Source organism: Rattus rattus, chromosome 1 (assembly GCF_011064425.1).
Source record: "Rattus rattus isolate New Zealand chromosome 1, Rrattus_CSIRO_v1, whole genome shotgun sequence".
In the NCBI taxonomy this organism is placed as follows: Eukaryota; Metazoa; Chordata; class Mammalia; order Rodentia; family Muridae; genus Rattus; species Rattus rattus.
Genome location: NC_046154.1, coordinates 244,548,331 through 244,574,014, shown reverse-complemented (window position 1 = coordinate 244,574,014; position 25,684 = coordinate 244,548,331). Strand labels below are relative to the sequence as shown.

The following is a 25,684-nucleotide window of genomic DNA, read 5'->3' as shown; positions in this document are numbered from 1 at the left end:
ATGTGAAAAAGTTAAGTTTCCCTGTGCATGGCTCCCCACCCCATGAATACAATCTATACGATCATATGAGGTCTGTGCCCTTCTGAACTGCTAATACTGTCACATCCGTGCTTGTCACTTTTCCTCCTGGATCATTCTTGGTTAGGGTATAAACTGAACATGATAAGGATCTGTATAGTACACAAGCACCCCTGGACACACACACAGACACACACACACACACGCACACACACCAGTTTTCTTCATGCTACTGGTTCTTTCTGGAACACTCTCTACCCTATGGCTTTCAGCTCAAACCCGGCCTTCACTTCCAGTCCCCTTGGAATACTTTCTGTCTCATTACTCTGAGGCTATTACCAGGAACCTTGTGAGATTTTATTATTATTATTATTATTATTATTATTATTATTATTATTATTATTATTATTATTATTATTCACAGGAGTGGCAACTTAGTATAAAATAGTGGCAAACATTTGAATGTACAGTGTTCTCTTGATTTCTACAACCTGTGTTCAGGGAGACAAGCTGCTTTTTTGTTGTGGTATAAAAATTTCATTTCATGGAGCTGTTAATACCCATCAGATAGTACTGTGTTGGGGATTAGTTATGTTCCAAGTGTTCACCCAAAATTGACCCTTAATATTTGGTTGTGCTTTCCCTGTTTTGTTTGTTTGTTTGTTTGTTTCTGCAAACACTTTCTTGCTATATATTTTTACCTAGTGAAAATTATGATGGTTTGTCCCAGACCCACTTGAGTTTTGAGCATCGATGTAGCAGGCATGCTTCCCTGAATAGTGTGAATTCTATAACAGCCTTTTGCATGCATATAACAGGTGCTTGATAAATCAGAGAAGATTTGAATGAAATATTTCCTTATACCCTTAGCAAAATAATAGACCTCTCATTTTCAAGAAGAATCAGGGGAACAATCAGTCATATAATTCCAAATCTGTTCCACATATTCCATGGGAAGTGGAATGATGTGTCAATTAAATGTCTGATTATGCAACAGATATGTAATTTTCATATTCATAAAGCAATCATCCATTATTAAGATTTCTTATTTTAAATGAAAAGGATCCTTTATGTAGGATGTTAGTAAATTACTTTTACGTGGGGAGAGATGAAATGCATTTCTTTTAAACATCAAAATCTTAATTGGAGCCTTCACAAAGGCTTCCAAAGACGCATTTGTGTTGAAATGGTATTTTAGGGGATGGCTTGGATTGCTTCAAAATGAAATGTCTTTGCATGAAACTAGCTTGGATTATGAGAATAATGGGCCATGCATGTAAGGAGTGGATGGTTTAATGCCTTTACAGCCTTTTATCTTTTTGTTGCTTAAAAGAACCCCCAAGGGCAGGAAAAGCTGAAGTCATTGTTCCTACTCACACATAGAGTGAAAACAGGAGCTGAGCAGTTCCCTGAGAGTCAGAACATCCACTGATGATCCGCAGCATCAGTGAGGTCCTGGGACAGAGATGAAGAGAGGCATCTTTACATGGGTTTATCTTCTGGTTTCCAGGGATCTTAGATGCTTTAACTTTCATTACCCTCCTCAAGACAAAGAAAATGCCTGCACAGGACCAAGGAAGCCTGGGGAAGAAAACTGGCTAAGGACTTTGTTCAAATCCCAACTAGTCCCCATCTTCAAGCCCATCCAAAGCAATATTTCCCCTGGTATTTCTGTCTCTTGGATTCCAGCCCAGGGTCTGAGTCAGATGTGACATTATACCTTGCTCAGCCTGAGTGTGTCACAGCGGTTCCTCACTAGGCTGCTGCTGACCAGGCACAAGAAACTGCATATTGTGTAGTACATCAAATAACAGTGAGTGCAAAGCCAGGGGTGATGCAAGGAACAGCCACAGTCCTTGCACCACCCTGTCTCCCCTGTAAGCTTGGACCCCTTCTCTCTGTTCTAGGTACATCCAAATAGTGGGAAAAATAAGATCAAAGCAGTGAGATGGTCCTTTTCCTGGGAGGAGTGAATGGAAGGATAGATGATTATTAAAATGACTACAAACTTTGGAACATTTGAATCGAGGTGATTATAAGTAATTCACATTTATTTTTGCCTTGATGATAAAGAGAGAATGCATATCTTGTGATGTCTGGATCATATGGAGAGTGGACAGAATACAGAGCACTTTGCACTCCCCACCTTTCTTGGTTTTATAAATTTTCAAGTTGTTTTGTTCTGTTCTGTTCATGCAAAAAATGGGATCATATCACAAAACTTTGATAAATTGTCTTTTACTTAATAGAACACTTTGCTTTTAGACACAATTAAAGAATACTTAGGATAGTTGGTTAACAGGGTAACATCTTTCATTTTATTCAAGTTGTCTCCTCTATTGTACATGGCAACCTTTCTCCTCTACTTTGTTATTGCAAATAATGCAGTAACATCTTCTCGTAGGTGCGACTTCCCTAGCCTTGCATTGGGGCATCTGCAACTTGGGGCTTTGCTTAGATAATTTGTAAGAAGATTTAGTAAAGAAAGCCTAAGGTGCTGGCATGCACACCAAGTTAGTAGGAGCCAGGACTATCTTGAAGAGCAGAGGTAACAGTATTTTATCAAGAGATCCATTTGTGGCAGCTGAAGACATTATAACCTATTCTTTATTACTCAGGGAATATAGGTATAATGTGAACTTTAGTTCTGATAAACAAGAATGTAATGGGCAGTTAAGATGTGAAGTTATGACCAGACATGGTGATGTATGTTAGTGAGTTCCCCAGATGTCTGGAGCATGGACTGCAGTCATAATAAAGCCTGTGTTAGCCTGTATTAATATGTTAAGCAATTTGATTTTCATCACATCTCAGAGCAAATATCTTCTTATTGGTAATTAACATTCATAAAGTAATCCACGATTTATAGAATGTCTCTAAAGCTTCCAGGATATCCCCAATTATGACCAGTAGAAGGGATAATCAAGCATCAACAACCAGATATTTGGCCCAAGTATCTTCCTCAGAAAGAGCTTGATAGACCCAAGTTGAGTGTGATTGAACATGATATTCCGTGAGAATCTTCATAACAAGTTTCTTTGTATTCTAGTGTCTACTGCTGTGGGTTGTTAAGGTATGTTCATACATAATGATCACCTCACTGGCCTTGAGACTCCGTGATTTAGAACTTCTGGAGTGAGTGGACCACAGAGTCAAGCCCTTGCCTTGACCCAGGAATGAACAAATGTTTTAATCTTGATGCTTCCTCCTGCATTCTCTGGGCTGAACAGTTCCCTGTCACCCACACTCCAGTGAGCCTATCCCCACTCTCTCTGCCCATTACTCTTGCTTCTCCCTGAAGCAGTACAGGTGTGGGTTGCCTTCTATGCTGTTAGCTAGCTCTGCCATAGCAAGACAGACTGCGGTGCAGGTACCCCAGATGCAGAAGTCATGAAGAGCATCACAGATTAGAATCAAGACGGCCTTAATAACTATTTTAATGCCACCCCTGGTTGAATAACACAAGCAGTGTCTCAAGGTCACAGCAGATGACAGGAGGTTTTAACAGTGGACAATAATTTCAGTCTTCTTTATCTTAGCATGGGGTGGGAGGAGAACCATCCTGTTCTACCGTTTAACCCTACGGATCAGAAAGATGCTGCATGGAACAGACATATGGTTGAACTTTGAATAAAGGAAGGAGGTTGTTCCTGGTAAACGGTAGAAGAAATGAGTTGGGCTCAGAGATTGTTACGATGATGGTCAATCATGGTCAAATAGCCTCCAGACACTCCTGTAAAGGACTTCCTGGACAGGGTTCATTGAAGTAGGAATGCATCCCAAATATGGGCAGCACCACAGGGGAGGGCCAGGATTGAGCAACATGGAGGAAGTGAGCTGGGGAGCAGCATCCATGGCTCTACTTCCCAAATATAGGCATAGTGTGAATACTTCCTTAACTGTCACTCAGCCTTTCTTGCAATGAGGGACTGGATGAAGCCTCTAGAGGAAAAGATAACCCACTTTTTGTCAGCAACAAAATAGTTACTAAGAAAGATATTTTAGCCTCCCCTCGCTCTCCCTCATTCACTCCCTCCCACCCCTCCATTCTTTCATTTCTTCCTAATTTTATTGTATTTACTTACTTTTGGACATGATTTGGATAAGGAACAGATCATGGCCCTATATCTAGAGTAGCATGCAGTGGGCTATTTCTTCCTTTTTGTACTCTCCAATTACAGAAGATATATGTAGCTAGACAAATCTCTTGATCTCCAGGCTTATGGTGTACTGTCAGCAAAGTAAGAAGAATAGCATTGAAGCTACATGGTTGGCATCAGGGGTTCAGGACAGATGTTAAACGTGAGATACCCACGCAGTTTGCTTGCTCATCTTGGGAACTAAAAAGTGGACTCTGCGTTGGTACAGAGTGAAAAACAAGAAAGCTGTTCTTTTTTTTTTTATTTTTTTGTGGGGGAGGGGAGACTGGAGAAAGGAAAAGTCTTAAATTGTATATACAGAAACATGAGAGAAGAAGCTGATTTCACAGACCACAAGGCTGTGACATTAGCTCGTGGGGTTTAAAACTCATCAAGGGCACCTTCTTGTGAGGGACCCACATTAACTTGCCTGATGAGAAGGTACAGGGTTGAGACCCAGTGACGTTGCCATCAGCACGGTGGCGGAAGTGGCTCCTTGCAGTGCAGAACAATGTGACTTTTCAGTTAGCCCAGGAAAGAGACAGATAGAAGCTGCCACCCAAGTGCGTCCAGCTTTAAATAACCGTTTCTGGGTACTAGAAACTCCTTTCTCAGAGACTTTTCAGGGCACTGCCATACTCTCACTGAGAATGTTTTCCTCACCTCCTCTTATTTGCTCAGCAGTCACCCACTCGTCTAACATTTCCCCAGATTCTGTGCAAACATCGCCTCCACTGTGAAGCCTCGTGGCAAAGCTAGGCAATGAGGAACAGGGATCCACAGCTCTGTGTACATCCTCGTTATAACTGTTGACCCCAGCCGTCCATTCCATGCTGATCCCATCACCACAGGCGTCCAGTGGCTGCCAACTTCACCCCCACGCAAACCTCCCTCATGTTTTGGCCACTGTGAAAGGTGGGTGTGAGACTCACAATGCTCTATATCCTGTATTCCTTATATTTGAAATGCCACTAAGTCTCTCTTGAAGAAAAAGAAAAAAAAAACACTTGTGCTTTAAGCTTAAGTTAAAACATCATCTAATTTTGGGAAATGCTCCACTGAACACACAAGACAGGAAATCTTCCCAGGATATAACAGCAGCTGGTTCTGTATGCCATAGTATACATAGTGTAGTCTTAAATAACATCTTAGCCTTCAGGCGAGTGCTCAGCCGGATACTTGAGTTGACTCTGAATGAAGAGACATTGATTCAGAGCTGCTGCAGGATGGCAGTCACATGGTTGACATCTGGTTATCTTTGCTGTTGCTTTCTGTCCTGTGGGGGACTTTGTAGAATGGATACATTTCTTGCTGTAGCCCCCACATTCTGGTTCTCCACGAACTAGGTGAGGTCCTAGGTCTCACTATGCAGCAGTTTCTTGGTATCTGTGGAAAAGTTTGACTTGCCACCTGTCCAAATTTTGGCATTGCTGATACAGGGACTTTATTTCCTATTAATACTCTAGAGGTTTTGCATGGAGCCACTTCCACCACAGTGCTGACGATAACATCACTGGCTCTCAACCTTGTACCTTCTCATCAGGCAAAGATATGAATTCAGCATTTAAATCGCTGGCCTTTCTAGGACAGTAGGGGTCATGCTTAAGTGTAAAGATTCTGGAGGCAAAAGATCTGGAATCATCCTGTGTTAGAAATGTGCAAGGTAAGCATGGCACTGGGCTCTCTGGGGACCAACTTTTTTTGTCACTCAACTACACATGAGCCAACCCTGAACCAAGAACTTTCACCCAGATAAGTCAGATCAATATGAATTTAACCTTTATTATTTTTTAATTTTTGGTTTGCATATGTATATATGTATACATATGTCTGTATGTGTGCATGTGTGTGTGCATGTGTGCATGTGTGTGTGTAGAGTCCAGAGGTCAGCATAGAGTACAATTGCTTTCCACTTTAGCTTCTAGGTCTCTCATTGAGTATAGAACTTGCTGATTTGGCTAGTCTGGCTGACCATTGAGCTTCAAAGATCATCCTGTTTCCATCTGCTACTACCACCCCCATCACTAGGATTGCAAGCACATGTCACCATCTCAGCCTTTTAATGGGTGCTGTGGATCAATCATAGAGCTTTATACTTGCAAAGAAAGTATACGTTACTGGCTGAGCCACTGCCCCAGCTGTTAACTTCCTCAACTTCTTCTTTCTGGTCACCTGGCTTTTGTTGTTATGGTACTGTGGACCATCTGTTTTATCTTTCTTTCTCTTTTGACAGTTCCATACATGTACATATGTATCATCATTCTATTCTCCACACTCTCTTCTTCTACTCCCATCATGCCAAGGTGACCTTTTTATTCTCAATTACACCATTCTATTAATGCCATGGTTTGGGGTGGGAGTGGGGGTTCCAGGAAGCCACAGCTGCCATGTTGATATACATAACAGCTGTATCATATCCAGAGGACATTTCACAGCATCCCACCTCCCTTAGTATCTTTCTCTAAGCTCCGTCTTTCTTTCCCACTATTTCATCTTTTCAAAATTTTGCCTTTGTTATCTCCAATCCCATTTTACTTACCATTTTCCAGTTACTCATGTTCTGTTTTCTGCTAAGACCTTAAAATGGCCCTTTGTTTTAAAACCTCAAGTGCTTTTCACCCACAGAAGCCTTAGTCCCTCTGGAATCCAAACTGTCATACATGGCTGCCCTTGTTCCATCATAACAAACCAACATCATTCTGGAGTCCCATTGTCTTAATACCAGATCTGATTCCCCGATTTACTCAAAATCTCAGTCTAATACACACATTATCTATCTATCTATCTATCTATCTATCTATCTATCTATCTATCTATCTATCTATCTATCTATCTATTCTAACCTAACCTAATCTATCATTATCTATCTACCTCTCAAAATAAAGTCTCATTAGGCAAGAATTCTTTCTTCTTTCACCCCCTATGTCACCGTATAAGCAACTCTTCTCCCTTCTTTCCCATCTGTCTGCAGAACAGAGGTGGCCTTTCATGAGATGCATCTTCCCACCCTAGCTTAAGGTGTCGGAAATATCCTTTTATGTCCTGCCCTCTTGGGACCTCCCTGTCCTGCCTTCCTTTCTTCTTTCCCTCTTCTTTATCTCCAGAATATCCTTTGTGGGTCTTTCTTCTTGGCTTATAAATAGGGCCTAGTTGTTTCAATTCAAAGAAGCGGTTTCATCTCCAAAGTTTCATTTAGTGATTTTATTCTTCCATTTAGCAAGTGAATTACCAGTGAGCAGTCCTTTTGCCAAGAAAATGTTAGGCCCACAGTGATTTCACACAAGTATTCAAGAATCAGACATCATGAATACGGCACTAAACACTTCAAAGAAGCAAAACACAGGGATGGTTGTAAAAATGTAATGTTAAGTGTCTGGTATAACTAATTTCACACCCAGGCAAGTTTGGTAGGACAGAAAGAAATTATGCTTAAATTCCATTCATATACATAAAATATTTCTGCATAAAGCCATAGCAGTGAGAATAAAAAAATGTTTTTAAATATATGGCAGATTGTCATCAAGAGGAGCTTTATCAACATTATAGAACTTATATTATATTAATACACATGCAGGGAAGTAGCCTTCTTAATACATGTAGAAGGAAATGTTTAGTAAAACCTTAAAAACATTATTTCAAAACTATTGCAAGCGTAGAATAAATGTCCTTTAATTGATAATTAATGACTATCTACCACTAAGATAAACTGTGTATAGACAATATTGAATTGCTGGCAAGCATTCTCTTTAAAAGGAGCCTATGTTAAGCCCACGCGCTATTAATTTCTTTGTTTTATGTTGAACAAGAAAACAATGGCATGGAAAATAAATGATTTGTATAAATAAAAACATATTCACAACTGTAAACTATTTACAGATATTACAGCTGCATCCTTGGGAAACTTAATGAATCAACAAAGGAGCTGCACTAATCAGTACTACATTATAAGGAAACGATGACTATAGGCCATGTGCTTTCCTCCCCTTAAATTCATATGGTGAAATATAATCTGTGAGGTGCTTAGTTAGAGTCAGGGGAGGGTTGAGAGGCAATGCCAGCACCCATAGGCTTACTGTTCTTACCATAGAACCCAGAGGGAGGTTGTTTGCCCCTCACATACTCTTAGAGCATAGACAGGAGGCTCTGTCATGGGAGCAGAGAGCCCTTACAAGACATAGCATCAGCTGCAAGCACCTTGATCTATTTTCTAGATTTTAAAATTGTAAAAAAAAGAAAACATTTCTGTTTCAATAAGCAAAGTAGTCTATGGTGTTTTATAAAATCCCACACAAGTTCAGAAAGTGATCAATAAAAATAAATTTCTGGATAATTGGATTTCTGTCTATCAATGATTAGAAAGTTGTATTTTTATGGGTCATATTTAAAGCAGAAAACATGGAAAGGGAAATAAAGCAACCTTGGCTCAAAAGGACAAAAAGTGCACATTTCTGGGAGATGCAGAGCCAACGTTTCGATTTTTACATTTGTCCATTGTGGTTGGGTTTTATGAGAGGAGAAAAGGAGATCTTGGGTAGAGGAATAAGTTAACAGAACACATGAGACATGGAAGTAAAAGTGTCTTGGGGGGCAAGCAAAGGGTGAGGGCAGGAAGAGAAGAGGGGAAGGAAAGAAGACAAAGCATGTGAACCCCTATTAGTGTGCTAATTTAAAAAAACGAATGAAATGGCATAACATATACATATGGTACCTGGAACAAAATTTTAAAAATGTAAATAGGCTAAGAAGAAAGTTATATTACACACACACACACACACACACACACACACACACACACACACACACATTTTCATAAACATGGAGGCCATACCCCAAATACTTTGTAGATTCAATAAAATTTTAATGAACAACAAAAAAACCCAAACAAACAAACAAAAAAACCAACTAAGCATCACAAAACCTAACCAAGTTTCTTCTAAAAGTATAAGAAAATCACAGTCCCTTCCTTCCCAAATCCTTGCTGTTTGGTGGGACAAGAATATCTGGTGAAGTTCAAGGAAGAGACAGGTGTGTGAGAATTCCTTACTTGACAGCAAAGCCCAATATAAAATTGGAGTGTCACAGAGGGTGACATCTTTTTCAGGAGGAAAAGGACCCAATACTAATGGAGAAAACAGTGAGCTCCGAGTTGGCCTCTTTGTGTCAAAAAAACCTGACCCCCTGACAGGGATGCTGAGAGTCAGAAGGACAGCCATACAATGACAAGGACTGCGTGATTGGGTAGAACACTTTAAGGTGTGAAAAGAAATGGTTTAGGGTTAATATGAGTATGTTCAACTGCACACACACACACACACACACACACACACACACACACACGATATAAATGTCTGGGATCTTAATGTTCTAAATATAGAATGTGGTCTCAAGGGGCATTAAAATTATGAATGAAGAAAGCCAGGGAAAAATACATAATAATAATTTTAACAATGCCAGGAACCTCACTCATTAAGAAACCATGGAAATGTGGACAAACCAGAGTAGCATTCTGAGGAGGTATTTGAACACCTAAACCTAAGACATCCCAACAATTTGTCAAGAATTCTTATAGATCTACAAGGAAAGGACAAATGATCCAAAGATAAGAATAGGGGAATGTGAGGAAGGCAGGAAGGGTAAGTGGCTTGGGAGGGGAACACCCTTATAGTAGAAGGGGAAGGGGATAGGATGGTTGGCTTATGTCTAGGAAACCAGGAAAGGGAATAACATTTGACATGTAAATAAAAAATCCAATAAGAAAAAGAATCAGCAAGCATTTTAGTGGAGACATGAATGGTCAGAAAGAACAAATAAAGACATAGTATCATTTATAATCAAAAATTTTCAAAATTGAAAGAAAAGAGTAAATATCTGAATCAAAATTCATTTCACATTATTGGACTAAAAAAATCACAGCGTGACCATATTAGATTTAGGAGTACACAGTGCTATGCTATGAGAATCTATTCTCTTCCTGGTGGGAGTGTAAAATAGTGCAATTGCAAAATCAGTGTGGAATTAGCTAGTCCATGGGGGTATATGTGTGTGTTCCCTTAGCTCAGCAATTGTCTTTCTAAGTACAGATGATGAGCCACCAGCGATGTGCTAAAATAGAAGTCCCAAGGCAAGCAGGGGAGCCTGGTGTGCACACATGCGGCCCAAATATTTACTGACTGCAGGAACTCGGAAGTTATAGAGGATACTTGTGGTGGAATATTATATAGCAAGAATAATGAGTGAGTGACTCACATGGCAGCATAATTGACTCTTAGAAACTTGGATTGAAAAGAGGAAAGAAGCGATGATGTTGGAAGCACAAATACAATGCTGCTACTACACACACACACACACTCTCTCTCTCTCTCTCTCTCTCTACGTGACATACATGTTGTAAATATAAAATATGGAACATAATACACAATTCAGAATAGTGTGCAGGTTTAAGAAATAATGTGGTCATGTATACCCATGTATTTCATCTCTTTAGCTATTAAAAGTCTTGTTAAAACATTATAAAATGCATTTGGCTACATTTGCTTGAGAGAAGAAGAGGTGACATCAAGTGAGATTAACATATTTAAGTTTGTGTTAATCTTAAAGTATTTTCATTTCTGGCAACAAAGCATGGAGTAGGAAGGTGATAGTAACATAGCGCGCCATGCAGAATGTCCAATAGCAGGGGCCTAGCAGTCATCTGGGCTTAGCAGTCTTTCAAGACAGCAGCCCATTATTAGGCTGGGGAAACAGGGCCAGAGGGTCACATCTTTACTAGCAAATGTACAGCTACAAAAGGTGTGAGGCCCTTGCATTATCCTCTGGCGGTTGTTCTGTCCCTTAGGGTGAACTATAAAATCCTTGCATCTTAAAGGAAAAATAAGATGGCAGAGTCTGGAAGGGACAGCCCTTCGCTATGCCAGGAGCCTGTTAGATTCCAGCTTCCTGGCAGGGCAACTATATGGGATGCTTACATTTAAAGCCCTGCATCACCCACAGGGGAAGGGCACATATATTCTATTACAAAAAAGGAAGAAATGAGTCTCAGAAATAAGGAGAAAGCAAACACCAGGCTCATGATAAACCTCCCTACTGCTGTATAACTCACCAAGGATGTGCTTTGGAACAGGGCCTGGAGTTTCTGCAGATAGAAACGTTACTGAAGTTCCAAACGCTCCGATCAGAAGTGAGCATGCCCTGGACAACTCCCAAGGCCGTGTTCTTTATAAAAGGAAGAATTTGTCCCCAAGGTGCTGAGTGCTGCTATCATTAATGGAATGATTCACCAACCTTGGAAGATACATATATATCCTATATATTCATATATATATGTATATATATGTATATATATATAATTTTGTTATAGAGTTGCAAATAGTACCATTAGGTCATACCTAGTGATGATGCTTGTTTTTAACAGAGCCACTGTCTACTCAGAAGAATCCCCTCTTTAGTTTTCCAAGTTGCAGATTCTAAAAGACACGCAAGATTTGTTTCCAACTTACCTACCAACCTCTCTTGTTTTGGTAACTGACACTTTCTGCACAGTAAAGCAGTGTGCATCATCTGTGAGTGTGAGACATACAGAAACTTCATGCTTTAAATTCGATCAGCCCTCAAGTATTCAGAACCTTATTAAGGTTTTGCAGAAGGTTAAATATATAGATGCTGAGACCACACCTTCTGCCTTTGAACAGAAGGGAGCCAGCTGTGCCTCAGTTTCCCCTTCTATGAAAGGAAAAACACGGGGCCTGTCTTATGGTGTGGTCATAGGAACCCGAGGTAGGTTTGGGATGTTGGTTTGGAAGTCTATTTCTCAGTATGTGTTAGTCAAATGGGGCACTCTATGACACATAGTCTCTGTACTGACTACACAGGTAAATTGAAAGCCTCAGCAATATAAAGTGACAGTTAAATTCGTCAACCTTTATAATCTGTCTTAGTGTGACTTTTGTTGCTTTGATAAACACCACGACCAAAAGCAACTTGGTTCTGGAATCGCTTCAGTTTAAAGCTGTGTCCATCATGAAGTTATATTATGAACTTAAGGCAGGAACCTGGAGATAGTAACTGAAGTAGAGACCATGGAAACACACTGCTTACTAGCATAGGTCCCATGACTTTCTCAGTCTGTTTTCTTAGACCTTCCGGGCCAGCACCACAGTGGGCTGGACCCTCTGACATTATCATTAATAAAGAAAGGGCCCCTCAAATTTGGGGATATTTTTTCAATTAAAGGTCTCTCTTCTTAGTTGAATATAATACATATAAATATATAGCATATATATAACATAGATATACACACACATATATATACACACACACATACACACACACACACACACATACATATGCTGTCTCCTGATGTGTCATGGCTGTTTGGAGCTTTAGAGAGGACTTCAGGAATCTATCCCAGTCCTAATCTAAATGAAGCCTGCCAGTTATGACTATTTAGGAATTTGTTTTAAGTCAAGGGGATAAAAAAGAGGTGTTTATATTCAAGTATGCTGATATTAAGCCTGCGTTTTGTACACATGAGAGGTGACACATCACTTCTGCTCTTCAGATGGATGCTGAATGCTCAGGTAGATTGGTGGGACAGTTGTCAGTTTCTAGAGACTAGCACAGAGGTGGCTGATCTGTAATAGCATGTGGTCTGGAATGCTGTTGGACATCTTATAGTTTACAGACCATCCCTTGGGGCCAGTTTCCCCTTCTATGAAAGGAAAAACATGGAGCCTATCTTATGGTGTGGTCGTAGGAACTCGAGGTAGGGGCCAAGCATTGTCTGGATGCAGCTTGTAAGGATACTAAGATCGAGGCTACTACACTGATGGATGCTGGTAAGGTATGTGGATAATGTGTGAATCTAAATACCATTGAAAATGGAAGCAGGTCCCAGGAGGCACTCTAAGGTGCTTATGGTATGGGAAGGAGCAAGGACTAATGGTCTCAATCCTGACCTAGTTCCCACACTTGTGTGAATTCAACAAACTACCACTTTGTTTCAGTTTCCTGGTCATAGACATAAGGCTACCCTAGAATTATTGTAATGGCTCCCTGAGATTGCACACAGTATCTGGGTCAGTGCTGATGCTCGGGAAGCATGTTCCCTTGTGCTTGCTGTGGTTCCTGTTACACATACTCCAGAGAGTGCATTGATTGCCGTTATGTGATTAAAACAATATGGGTCATAGGATGTAGAGATGGCGCCAGACTTAGTAGCAATTATCGCTGTTGCAGAGGACCCCGGTTCAGTTACAGTGGCATACTCACATCTCTAACTACTGCTCCAGAGGATCCGAACTCCTCCTCAGGTTCCACGGGCATCAGGAACAGACCTGGTACACATGTACACATGCAGGCAAAGCACTCATATACTTAAGACCAAAGTAATATTTCATCTTTTCCTATCGAAAAAGTTATCAAGAGCATTTACTTGCTTCAGTCTCTGAGTCATGAAATGGGGTTTTCCCCCTATTGATGTGAGTTTGTTATGTGCATTTTAATTTATTGAAAATAGAGTCTTCTCTCATGCAACCCATCACAGCCACAGCTTCCCTTCCATTCACTTCCCCTAGCTCCCCCACCTTCTCTCTCCCCCAAATTCACTCCTCTTCCACTCCCTTTTCAGAAAAGAGCAAATCTTCCAAAAGACGAGAGCCAAACAAAGTAAAACAGGCTGTAGTCCTTTGGAGGCCTGCTTTTCTCTGAAAAATACATCATTTTCAAAGCAGATTTCTAGAGCTGAACTGCTGTGTGAACAAAGCGCTCCCCAAAGCCCAACAGAGTCACCTCTCCTAGGTTCCCTTCACAATCCATGCCTAACAAGCTAAGAGTATGAATATACCCATCCTTTCATCTGAGAGTCAGTTATTCAAACGTAGCCATTGCGCACCTGTCATAAATATGGAGACGTTTTAAAAAACTAGTTTATTTGTATTTGGCAAGCAAGAAAAACCACATGGGAAGAAAATAAATCTCAAATCTACTCAAGTAATATTTAAATCTCTTAAATATTGCCTGTTTGTTCTCCATATTGTGATGTGAGCTGGACAAAGATAAAAAAGCAAAAACTTACTGAAAGAATTTCATTCACGGGGCCAGAGAGACGGCTCAGTGGTTAAGAGCACTGGCTGCTCTTCCAGAGGCCCTGAGTTCAATTCCCAGAAACCACGTAGTGACTTGCAACCATCTGTGTTGGGGTCTGATGCCCTCTTCTGGTCTGTGTGGAGAGATGACTCAGGGGTTAAAAGCACTAGCTGCTCTTTTAGAAGACCCAAGTTCATTTCCCAGCACCTGAATGGTGGCTCACAACCACCATTTCCGGGAAATCCAATGCCTACTTCTGACCTCAGCAGGCATCGAACATGCAGGCAGAACACTCATATACAGAAAGTAATAAAAATGATAACAAGATAATTTTTAAAAAGGAACTCCATCCAAAGACTTCTCAGTTTAATATGTAGGGAATGTCTCTTTACGTAAGTGATTCTATAAGCTCTGGGCATCTATGACTCACAGAGACAGGTCAGCAGAAGAGAGAACTAACCACAGATGCAAACCTAGGAGTGTTTCATGAAGACCAAGATTTGGTAGGATGAGTAATAGTTCACAGACATTCTTAAGCTTTCGAGAGCACAGGTTGCTTGTGTGTGTGTGTGTGTGTGTGTGTGTGTGTGTGTGTGTGTGTGTGTGTTGTTAGTTTGTATTTTTGCTGATCAAATAGAGACAAAGTCAAATTTGGTCATCTAAAAACCAGGGGTTATTTTGTTTCACAAGGCCAGAATCATTCCAGATGTTTCTTTTGTGGGTAGGATCTTATTCCTCCCAGATTGACCAAAACCCTGTTCATTTCCATGGGAGGGGTTCTGATTGTCTCCACACATCTGCAGTCTGAGAGCTCTTTGTAACACTTGCTTCTCAGTACCACAGGGTGTCACTATTAAAAACTTGCCTCCCAACCAGAGAAGCTGGCTTGTTTTGCATGGATTCCTTGCTCACCCACAAGAATCTCAATCCCCCCCTTTTATTTCTCTGAGGAAGGGAATTTTCACCCTGAATCCCAGAGTCATTCTCACCAAAAGTGTCTGTCTCTCACATCCCAGATTATATTTTGATGCTTACCCCTTCAAAGGGGCATTAGCACCACCCAATTCTATATCAGCCCTGGGTCTGGATAGCTCAGTACCTGTCATGTAATTAATCTCCTCTCTCATCCAATCTGACATAAACATAAAGTCTAAACATAAAACTAAGGCTACACTTGTTTCTTTACTTAATAACCAGAGCTCAGAGTTCTCACTGATCTCCTGTCATAGATGACAATGAAAGACAGGCACATTGTGGAACTGACAGCTTGTACTTAATAAGATGTTATTAGATGAAGGGAGCAAAGAGGGGACACCTAGGAGACTATGAGGTCTCTGCTTCTACAATTTGATGGTTGGGACTCATTCCCCCCAAAAGTGCAAAGAGTAGCAATTGCTACTTCAGTTTTAAATTCATTTCTACTAAGACTCACTGTGGACCTTGGTAGGACTTCTCTTTAGAGGTAACCTGCATTGTCCAGTTGTCAGATCTTGAGAATTATCTTAGTTTTATCTTTTATTGCTTTGATAAAACATCCTGACAAAAACAGCTTAGGGTACAAAGGGCTTATTTTTAGCTCACAGTTCTGCTATGGCATATCATAGCATGGAAGTCACACAACAGGATCTTGAGGGAGTTGATAAAATCACATCCACAATCAACACCTAAGGACAATTCTCTGCCTAGGCTATGGGGACAGCCACAGTGGTCAGGTTTCCCTGCCTAGGCAGTGATGTCACCCACAGTGAGCAGTTTCCCCCCTCCATAATTAACACAATCAAGGTAATTCCCCAGATCTGGAAGATCCTTCATGGACATTCTCTTCCCAGGTGCTTCTAGATTGCATCGAGTTAACAATTAAACTCGAGCAAACCCACCAGCTAAGGAGTGAATGAGACCAGCTACAAGGAGAGTCTAAAATCAGTAGATGGCTGGATCCAGATGCCATCACTCAAGCCAAGAGACTGATGAGTGTCATCATGGCCAAGCATGGGTAGGGTTTTAAGAGGAGGGGCTTCACAGAAATAATCCATATGCCATTTTGCCACAAAGGGGACAAGGGTAGGTCTGGTGATGTATCTGATTGGAATGTATGTCATATTACACATGTAGACACAATCTAAGTATTTTTTTGATTCAGAAATTAAAAAGTCTTACAGAACTCAAGCATGGTGATACTAGTCGGAAATCCAGTCCTTGGGAGATAGACGTAAGAGGATCAGGAATTCAAGCTCAGCCTTGGCAACATGGAAAATTTGAGGGTAAGATAGGTTATATGAGATTCTCTCCCTCCTATGATGAAAATGTTTTACATATGAGTACTTTGTCTTATTCCCACTGCAAACTTGCCAACTCAGTTCTCTCCCAGTCTTCCTTGCCTTAGCTATGTCTCCAAGTTTCTTACCTAGCCTCCCACTCCCAGTGTATTTCTATGTCAGTACAAGACGAGAAAATACAAACCGGCCTGTTTCTCTCCTTGATTCATGAGAGCTATGCTGTTTGAAACACTATTCTGCACTTTGCTTTCTCCACATATGGAACTTTCCCAGCTACATGCTTGAAACATGTCTGTTCCAGTGCAGAGGAACAATAATCCCAGCATACCTACTCTGCTGGGTATCAGGAAATGCAAGAAGAAAAAAATCATCAGAGGCTTGCTTTGACTTTCCAAAGTAAGGTTGCACAGAACTGAAATGCAAATAAATGCCCTCTGATTTTAATCATATTTCAAGGACAAATATTTGCAAAAGAACAACACTCATTTTCCCCGACGGAGAAACAAATAATCTTTTATTAGCCATTCTCCCAGTATGTACTGGGGTATGCATTGTTCTGGGCTTGGCTGGCTGCTGTGCGAAGGATCAGCAAAGCAGATGGGTCCCTTTCTCTGGTCTCTGTGCCACCAGCACCATCAGGGTAACCCTGTGGTGGTTTAACACTCACTGTCCCAATAGTCAAGTAGTCAATCTTCTTCGTGTGATGACCTACCTTTCCCCTTGCCTAAATGACTTTTGTGTTCCACTGTGTACAAGGTCAAGTCTAACTTTGGCTTGGATCCTCCAGTCCTTGATATATACCAAGCTCTTGTCTCACCTTCCCTGGCTCCCTCTGCTCTAGCCATACTGGGTGTTCCCTGTGGATAAAGGGGAAAAACAAAATCAGACAGTTCTGTCTGTCTAGTTTGGGGGAATTTTGCCTGCCCCTTTCATTCTGGAATGTTCTTCCCCATTCATTACCATCACCTCTGGCTGTAATTCTTGCAAGTGTCTTTCCCTCACAGCTCCCTTATACAATCAGACATTCTAGCCCATATGAATTACTGCAGCCTAGTCTAATAGACAGAAGACTCGGTTTCCAACTCATAGCACTGGTTCCACTTTTAAGGAACAAGTAAGACACAAGAACTTCGTGACATAGTCATGGTGAGATGATGTATTCCCAAGCAAACTTCTCGCTGAAGAATGGGCAGTAGATGGGAGTTGGCTTATGTTTTCCCATTGTTCTTATTTTCTCCATGGACCTAATTGGCATACCTCTGAACTCTCAGGGTTTAGCATGAAGAACATGTGCAAATGATGGCCCAATGACCATTGCATATTTAGTAATAGTAGTATGGGTCACTTCCTGCTTTCAGACCATTTATTTATTTATTTATTTAGGTGTGTACTTGTTGCATCCCCTACTTCTCCCAAGTTTAATATCTCTCTCCCCTGGGGTCTGAAAGAAATCTTTCCTTCTAACTGCATTGCTATCTTGGCTCTGGAGGACAATCCCCGTGTGGAGACTGAGCATGCTCCTGGACATCTTGGGCTGGTTGGGGACAGACTTCTTTGGCCCAGCATCTTGCGCCCTCCACAGGCCGGGCGGGCAGGCAGAAGAGCCTGCGAGCAGGCGGGGTTTGGCGGCAGGACAGCCTGGCGCGCCTAGGCTCTTCTGGCCAACAGAGGTGGGGGACTAGAGCGGCGCCTCCCAGCTAGTCGCGCAGCCTAACCCGGTACGCAGAGGCTGCAGGAGCAGAGCTGAGCGGAACGGAGGGCTCTCTAGGCCTTGAGCGCGCTCTGTGTGTTACTGGAGTCTGGCCTTAGGTTCTTGCTTGGAAGGAGAGCAAGGGCGCTGGAGGTGAGACCCAGCCACAGCTCAAGTGCAGGCTCCCAGTCTTCTCCTAGGCGGGGGAAGAATTCCCTTAACCACATTCATTACCTTGCCTTGGGCACCTTAGCTTGGGCTGCCAGGAGGCCGCGGTGGCCGGGCAGCTGTTGCACCAAGAGGGGGCAGCTGCGGAGTTCCATAACCATAGCAACCGCATCAGCACCACGGCGGCAGCGGCAGTGGCGGCGGCGGCGGCGGTGAGGGCAGCATCCGCTTGCTCCTCCTCCAGGCAGCCTCTCAGTAGAGACCTGAGACAGAGCTCGCAGGTGCTGCCGACTCCTTGGTCCGCCCACAGTCGCTGCCCGTGTTGGTTGCTGGAGAAGGAGAGAAGAAGAGAACGGGACCAAAGCTGGAACAGGGCCCTGTAGAGGTGAGAGAGAGGGAGCTCTGCAGTGGGAGACAGGTAGGTGAAAACGCTGTGGGGGTCACCAGCTGTAAAACTCTTTCTGTGGCAGTGACGTTTCTGGAAGTGTGGCTGCTAGTTGGATGGCTTTCTATTACTGAATGGGGATTCTTCCGCGATTTTTTTTTTATATCTTAATCTATTTTTCCCGCAGATATCTCTGTCCTCTGATCTTGCCCCACATGTGGGCAAGTCTTGAGAGACAAGGACCATTAAATGTGACTGTGTGAATGTGGTGGTCCTAAGGGGATTGTTCAGACCTGTCCAGGTCCCCCTGAGCCACTGAACTCAGGACAGGCTCAAAAGAAAACCTTGTAAAGGTGGAGGGGCTGTGGTCTCTGTTCTATGTGGGGCAAGCTGACTCAGAGACCATCTCTTTTGGGGGTGGGGAGCACTATAGTTCAGCTGTGGCATGGAAAGGGACTATAACACATAGCAGCCCTTCCTATGGACAGCCAGCTTTAAACACAGTCACTGCAGGGAATGTTTAGGCAAGGTAGTAGTAACTATTAAGGTTTGAGGTTTGCCTGAAGTTTACTGTTCTATACATAAGATGTTTTTGGTCATTGGGGGATTGGATGTTAACAGAAATAAATTTTTAACCAGAATAAAACGAGAACACCCCCTTTCTCTTCACCTACTTTTTCCTCCCTCCCCCATGCCAGCAAAACAAACACTGGATGGTGTTAGAGACACCCTCTGGCCCTTGGCTACTGATGAACTATCCTACTTTCAGACAGCTGAAGAAGAGAACTCCACTTTAACCCATCATATAAACCAGGAGGGCAATGTTTTCCACTAGGCTCCAGTGCTCTTAATGTTAAGTTTGTTTTAAACCCTGGATGCACCTGAGTTGTCAACACTGTATGATGGACTGTAGTCTGCATCTTAGGCTATAGTGAGGGCTAGAGTTTGGCACACGATTTAACCCAGTTCTGCTGGGAGAAGAACACCAGAAGACCCCAGGGGAGAGAGGTGTGTTAGTTGAGTTATTTGATTCAAAAGCTCTTCATAGAGTTTAGCAGATTTCTGGAGAATTTCTAGGATGGATAGCCACTGACTGTGAAAGGGTTCTCCTTTTATATCTTAGCCTCGGGGGACTGTGGTAAGTCCCAGTTAAAAGGGTATGTTCTTTAATTGGGCTTTTAATTTATGATGTAGTTATGTTACCCAAGAGGATGTGATCTAGCCAGCATTTCATCTGGGTATTTATGCCACAATGAGGACAATATATTATAGGGAAATGCTACATTGTAGTATAGATGAAAGAGGGCATGATTCTGGAGTCAGAAACAAACAGGTCTGAACTCTGGTTTCATCATACCTGTTGTATGACCTTGAATTGTTCTTGCCTTCTTGGGATTTTTTTTTTCATCCACAGAATGTGATGCCAGCAACCCTTAGAGTTTGGTAACCTCTCATAACAATAAAATGTAATGGCAGAGGATACAAATGGGGAAGGATTTTAAACCCTTACGTATGACTAATGCAGTTTTAAGGAAGTCATCATTTTCTAAAGAAAAAAGAAACTCCTTAGATTAGCAAGGCATTACACCTATGGAAAGAGTGAAACTGCTAGTCAGTGAGTCGTGGCTGGGATATCATCTTGTTCCAGAAATACCTGGGCAATATAAAGAGGGCTTTATGGGGGGAAACACTGCGTGTCCTCCTTGTTTATGGCTGCTGAAGGTCAAATGCTAGTTTTGCCATGGAAAGCGGTGCTCCTCTCTCCCCAGTGTTTGTTCTGTGTATCACGAGGGGGACCAAGCATCGGATAGTGTAAAGAGATATTTTCACAAAGTGAGGACTCCGTTACATGTTGCAGGCACTGTGGAGCCTTCTCGGGCTGCAGTTGTCTCAATCCCACTCTGCTGTCTAATGCCAGATTTATTAGATGAACCTGACCAAATCCGTACAGCTTGATCTCACAGCTGAGGGAACTTGCCATCTCTGAAATGAGCCCAGGCTTGGGCTCTGTTCTTTTGTGCTTCTGCTTTTGCCCATGCTGGTGTCTCTGCAGAAAGTAACTGTTTCTCACTTTCTTCTCTTTTGTGGCCCAGTTCAAAGGCTCCATCATATCTGGAGCCTTCTCTGATCCTCTCCTGCGCTTCCTTGACACTCTGTACCTGATGCGACCGACAGACTGTGCTGTGTCACCGCTTGTTAAATATCTCTTCTCCCTGGACTCTATGCTCCATGAGGGCAGGGGCCTCTCCTCCCCTGCCTCTCCTGTGATCCCCACACCCTATGGTGCTGAGAGAATGAGCCATCAATTTGGCCACCTGTCCTGAAGGAGACCTCACAAAGCCTGTCCCTGGTGCCTTTTTTCCAGTGAAGCAAACACAAGCCTAGTCATGAAATGTTCATTTCTTTACAAGGGGCACTTTAGAATTGTTTGAATTCTGATGCTAAAAAGGATTTCATATAATATTTGCTGAATATCTCAGACTTGGATTGTATTTCTCCTCCTTCCATTTCCCTCTTTTGACTCAGCTTTCATATCCTGGGAAACCATATAACCTGGCTTCAGGAAGCCTATAATTGAACCCAGGTTCTAAGAGGACTGAAAGCTAGGGTGTTAGGCTCTCCTTTGCCTCAGTTTCCTCATTTGTAGCACATGGTCGTTGAAGTCAATCTCACAGTGGATGCTGAACACTTGGAGTAAAGTAGTAGCTGTGCAAAAAGGAAAAAAAGGAATAAAAAAACCTTCCCATGATCCATAGAGTACCTGGGAAAAGCACATGCTCTCTTTTTCTTTATTTCTCTGCTAGAAAATGAGCAACATCGCTGGGCTTAATTGCACAGCATCAGATGAGATACACTCCAAAAGCCCTGTCTCCTCTTCCTGTTAGCTTACTGTGACCTTCAGTAAATCATTGTATTCCCTTGGCTACTTGCCTTCTCTGTAAGGTATCATAATGATGGTTACATTCTAGGAAGGTAACCTCAGAAGATGTAAAGTAAAAATGAAGTAAAAAGCAACACAAACAAACAAACAAACAAACAAAGAAACAAAAAATAGTGGCATGTGACTTCACAATGAAAAGTATAGTTGCCAATTATAGACGGTTTCAGAATTACTTTAAATGCCTTAAATCCATTTCTTTGCTATATTTCATCTACAAAAGAGACACTGTAATTGAGGGTGGGAGGGAAAGAAGGGAAGAGGAAAGAAGGAAAGAAAAGAGGGAGAGGGAGAGAGGAAGAGGGGGAGTGAAAGGGGAGAAAGGGAGAAAGAGAGGGGGGAGAGAGAAGGGGGAGAGAGGGGAGAGAGGGGGAGGGAGGGAGGGAGGAGAGAGAGGGAGAGAGATATCCTTTTGGCTAGATGTGAGAGTCTGAGGTGGGTTTACAATTGGCTGTGGCTCTGATTCAGGAGTGGGTTCTGACTCTGACATCACTTTGCTTAAAGGACTGTTGATTTGTCCCTCATTTCCAGACCTTGGATTCATAATCCTTAAACAGCCTGGAGGATTTCAATATCCCTGCTTAACTCTCTTTCCATGCTCAAGTACGTTGACCTATGCTCTTTACTGAGGTTGCATCTCCAGTCTTCTATCTTTGGTCCTCCATCCATCCTTTCCTTCAAACCTCACAATGTGCTCAAACTCTACACTTCAATTCCTGATGCCACTGCAGCCACGAGGAACCTTTTTCTTCCCTTGTGAGGCAAGGGTATTGAGTGTGAGCTTTGGCTTTTGGGATCAGTTGGATATCTCATTCCACCTCCCCTCCAGGTAAAATGTTTTGTTACATTGTCCAGCCTACAAGAACTTCTTTATTTAATTAACTGGCAAGTGTATATGTGAAATCAAATATTATTTGAGAGAATTAGTGGGAACTCATGGCATCGCTGTTGTTTTTGGGTTTCCTGGAACATGCTGGGGGCTCAGCAATGCTGAGTGCCTTTGCCAAAACACGAGTGATTTTTAGGTGGCTGCAGAGATATCTCTGAAGTTGTAGCAAAGGATGGCCCTCATGTCACAAAGTAAACTGACACTATGAACCGGTGCTCTGTGGTCCTCTACCTTTGGTGTAGATGGAGTAGGATCTTGATCATTTTGTGTGAGGACATTATGGAAACTTCCTTGCCCTCTCTCCTTCCCCATGTCAGGCTGAGGTTCCACTATGAGCTGTGAAAGGACCTTTTAAATAAACTAAATGTTTATGGGTATCAGACATAGAAACTAAGAAGAATGCACCAAGTAATGTTCAAGGTTATAGGAGTCAGGGGAAGGACCTTCTAACCATTTCCCCGGAAAGGCTATAAAGGTTGGATTTGTATAGCAGAGGACGTCTAAGCTCAGGTCGGAAAGAATTTGTATATGGAGAATGGAGGGGAGGCAAATGAGTTTAGGGAGGGATACAAAAATGGAAGAAGTGCTACAAAGGAAGTATAAGGCAGGGCTGAGGTATAAAGTGTTGTCAACTGATGTTGGTAAGACATGAAGAGGTGGCATCACAGAGCATCCATAAACTAGCCTCCAAAGAGCTCCCTTTCTTCTGAAGGTCATGGGAAACGATGGAAAGATCAGCAGTTGTGCAGAATGCTCTCGTCTCTTCAGCTGTAGAGTGGAGGAGAGATTAGAAAAGCTAGATCAGATGAAACACAGGATGTCCTGATAGGTAAGCTCGCAGGTGAGAGTCGCTTGCAGTCAGGCAGTGGGGGTTGGGATGCTGAGAATAGGAAGTAACTAGCATTATGCAAAGGGTGCAAGGGAAGTGAACGTAGGGCCTCATCTCTCAGATGGATGTCAGGTGGAGCACTATAGGGTCTGGGAAGCACTGAAGGAAAATGAGGGAAGCACAGTTGGGTTACTTTTTCAGACTTACTACAATCACTCTGTGCCTGGTCCTTTTACTCTTAACCTGAACTAATCAATCAGGCTCTGAGCTAGCATGCTGGCCTGCCTGGTGAGCCTCTGAATCACAGCTGGCTAGATGGCTGGAAAATTAAAATCAGATTTGATAAACCAAAGCCCTTCTGTGCTTTTATAACTCAGATTGAAAGCTGAAACCTATTCTCTGAACCTTAACCCTATTTCCACTCTAAGTCAGACCCTTACCATAGCCTCTTTTACTGTCCCCACCTGTCACAACATTCGCTTTTAACCTCTGACCTTCCTGCTCATATTCAGCAGACCATGGAACTGCATCTTTCTGGGATCCTCCTTTCTTCCATAAGCAAATGGTTGCCCACAACCGATTCTGGTTATAGTGTCATTTGTCATCTACTTCTGAACCAAGACTCTTCTTTGCTGTACCTTTCTATGGGGTACTTTAAAAAATTCACTGTGGGACTTCCATTGGTAGAACAAATTCTCTTAAGTGACAGTTGCTCAGTTTATGTATATTAAATAAATCAATTAATGAATGAATATAACATTGGCTTCTGGGGACTCCCGGAAGTATAACAGGTCTTCTCATGATGTGAGCTGAGTGCATTGCTGTTCAGTGAATAAATTTATGTATGAGTACAAACTTTCTGGACTCTAAGGATGTGAGGAGTCCAACATTTAGAATGATTCAGAAGACAAACAATAATATTCTCAATAATAAATTAAACCATTATTCATTAATGTTATATCCCTCTGATGTACTATGAATGTCCTGGCAGTTGGATCCCAAGACCACCCCGACTAAATGCTTCAGAAGACATTTACTGAGTCATGAAAACCTAAATGAATCCTGTTGGAAGAGCTCTGGCTTGGCATTCATTGGGAAGTCTGACTACTTGGTGCTTACTCTTCCTCTATTTTAGACATTTTTTTCCACACCAGTCTTTGATGTCTTACCTTATATTTTAATAAAACTTACAGTTTTTCTTTGTTTGGCTTTATGATGCAGGGAGGTTGTTTCCTTTCCCCTGAGAGCTCTCTTTCTAATTTTGTTTTGCTAAGGCAGATGTTGAAGTCATGTCACAGTCTCTAAGCTCATGGTCTGCAGCTATGGGGGATTGGCAAGGATACCAAAGAGAAGGGGTATGTACCGTCCTGAGGCATGAGTGAGCATTGAGCACATGACTCTTCCAGAGGCAAAGCCATGTGTTTTTCTCTGAGGGAGCGATTTCTAAACCACAGATCCCAGCAGGAAGTTTCTGAATGGACATGAGATACAGCTCAAATGGCAAAGACAATTCTGACTCTATCCTCCTGACTCTGACTCTTACAATCAGGTGTGCCTCCTGGTAATGTCTCAAGGAAAGGGTCCTATGAGGCCTTCACTGACTTGACAGCTCCTCTCCTTCTCCCCAACAGTCAGTTAAATCCCGCAACTTCAGCTTTGACTTGAATATTTGAATTTTTTGTGCCTAGATATTTACTCTTCTTGGGCTATATTTTAACAAGTTTAGGATATCGGGTCACCTTCTATTAGAAACCTAGTATGGAAAAAAATGGATAAGAGCATAAACATCACAGTTCAGTTAGCACATGTTTGCCTCTCTTGCACAAAGCCCTGGCTTTGGTCATCTGTAAAACACACACACACACACACACACACACACACACACACACACACACACACACACAAAACATGAAACAAAACCCCACACATAACTATTTAAACATCTAAGACAGTCTGAAACCGATAATCTAGTGCTGACTCTGAAACAAACTGTGCCCCTCAAGTAGGAATATCATCCCTCTAGGGTAATTTTTCCAACTTGTACTGTGAATAAGCTTGGCTACCAGGACTCATGTGGTCCACATCCTTTCCTGAGTGTACTTTATGACCCTTATTCTATTCCAGAAGTTTAGGGGACTGTATATAATGTTTCTTACCTTAAGAAATATACAATGAGGAGAAACAGAGTGGAGGTCAGTCACTATGGTCAGTCACAGTAGAGGCTCTTGCAGAGCACTATGACAGGAAATTAGAAGGATATCCAATTTCA

At 42.1% G+C, this 25,684-nt stretch overlaps 1 protein-coding gene across 1 annotated transcript in view; it reads left to right on the top strand.

Moving 5' to 3' along the window:
• The first annotated feature begins 18,082 nt into the window (after nucleotides 1-18,082).
• The window catches only part of Fam135b (family with sequence similarity 135 member B), a 277,326-nt gene continuing 269,724 nt past the window's right edge, over nucleotides 18,083-25,684 (top strand). The window contains exon 1 of the mRNA XM_032916392.1: nucleotides 18,083-18,792. The gene's annotated coding sequence lies outside the window, so the exon portion shown is untranslated. The remainder of the gene's footprint in view (nucleotides 18,793-25,684) is intronic.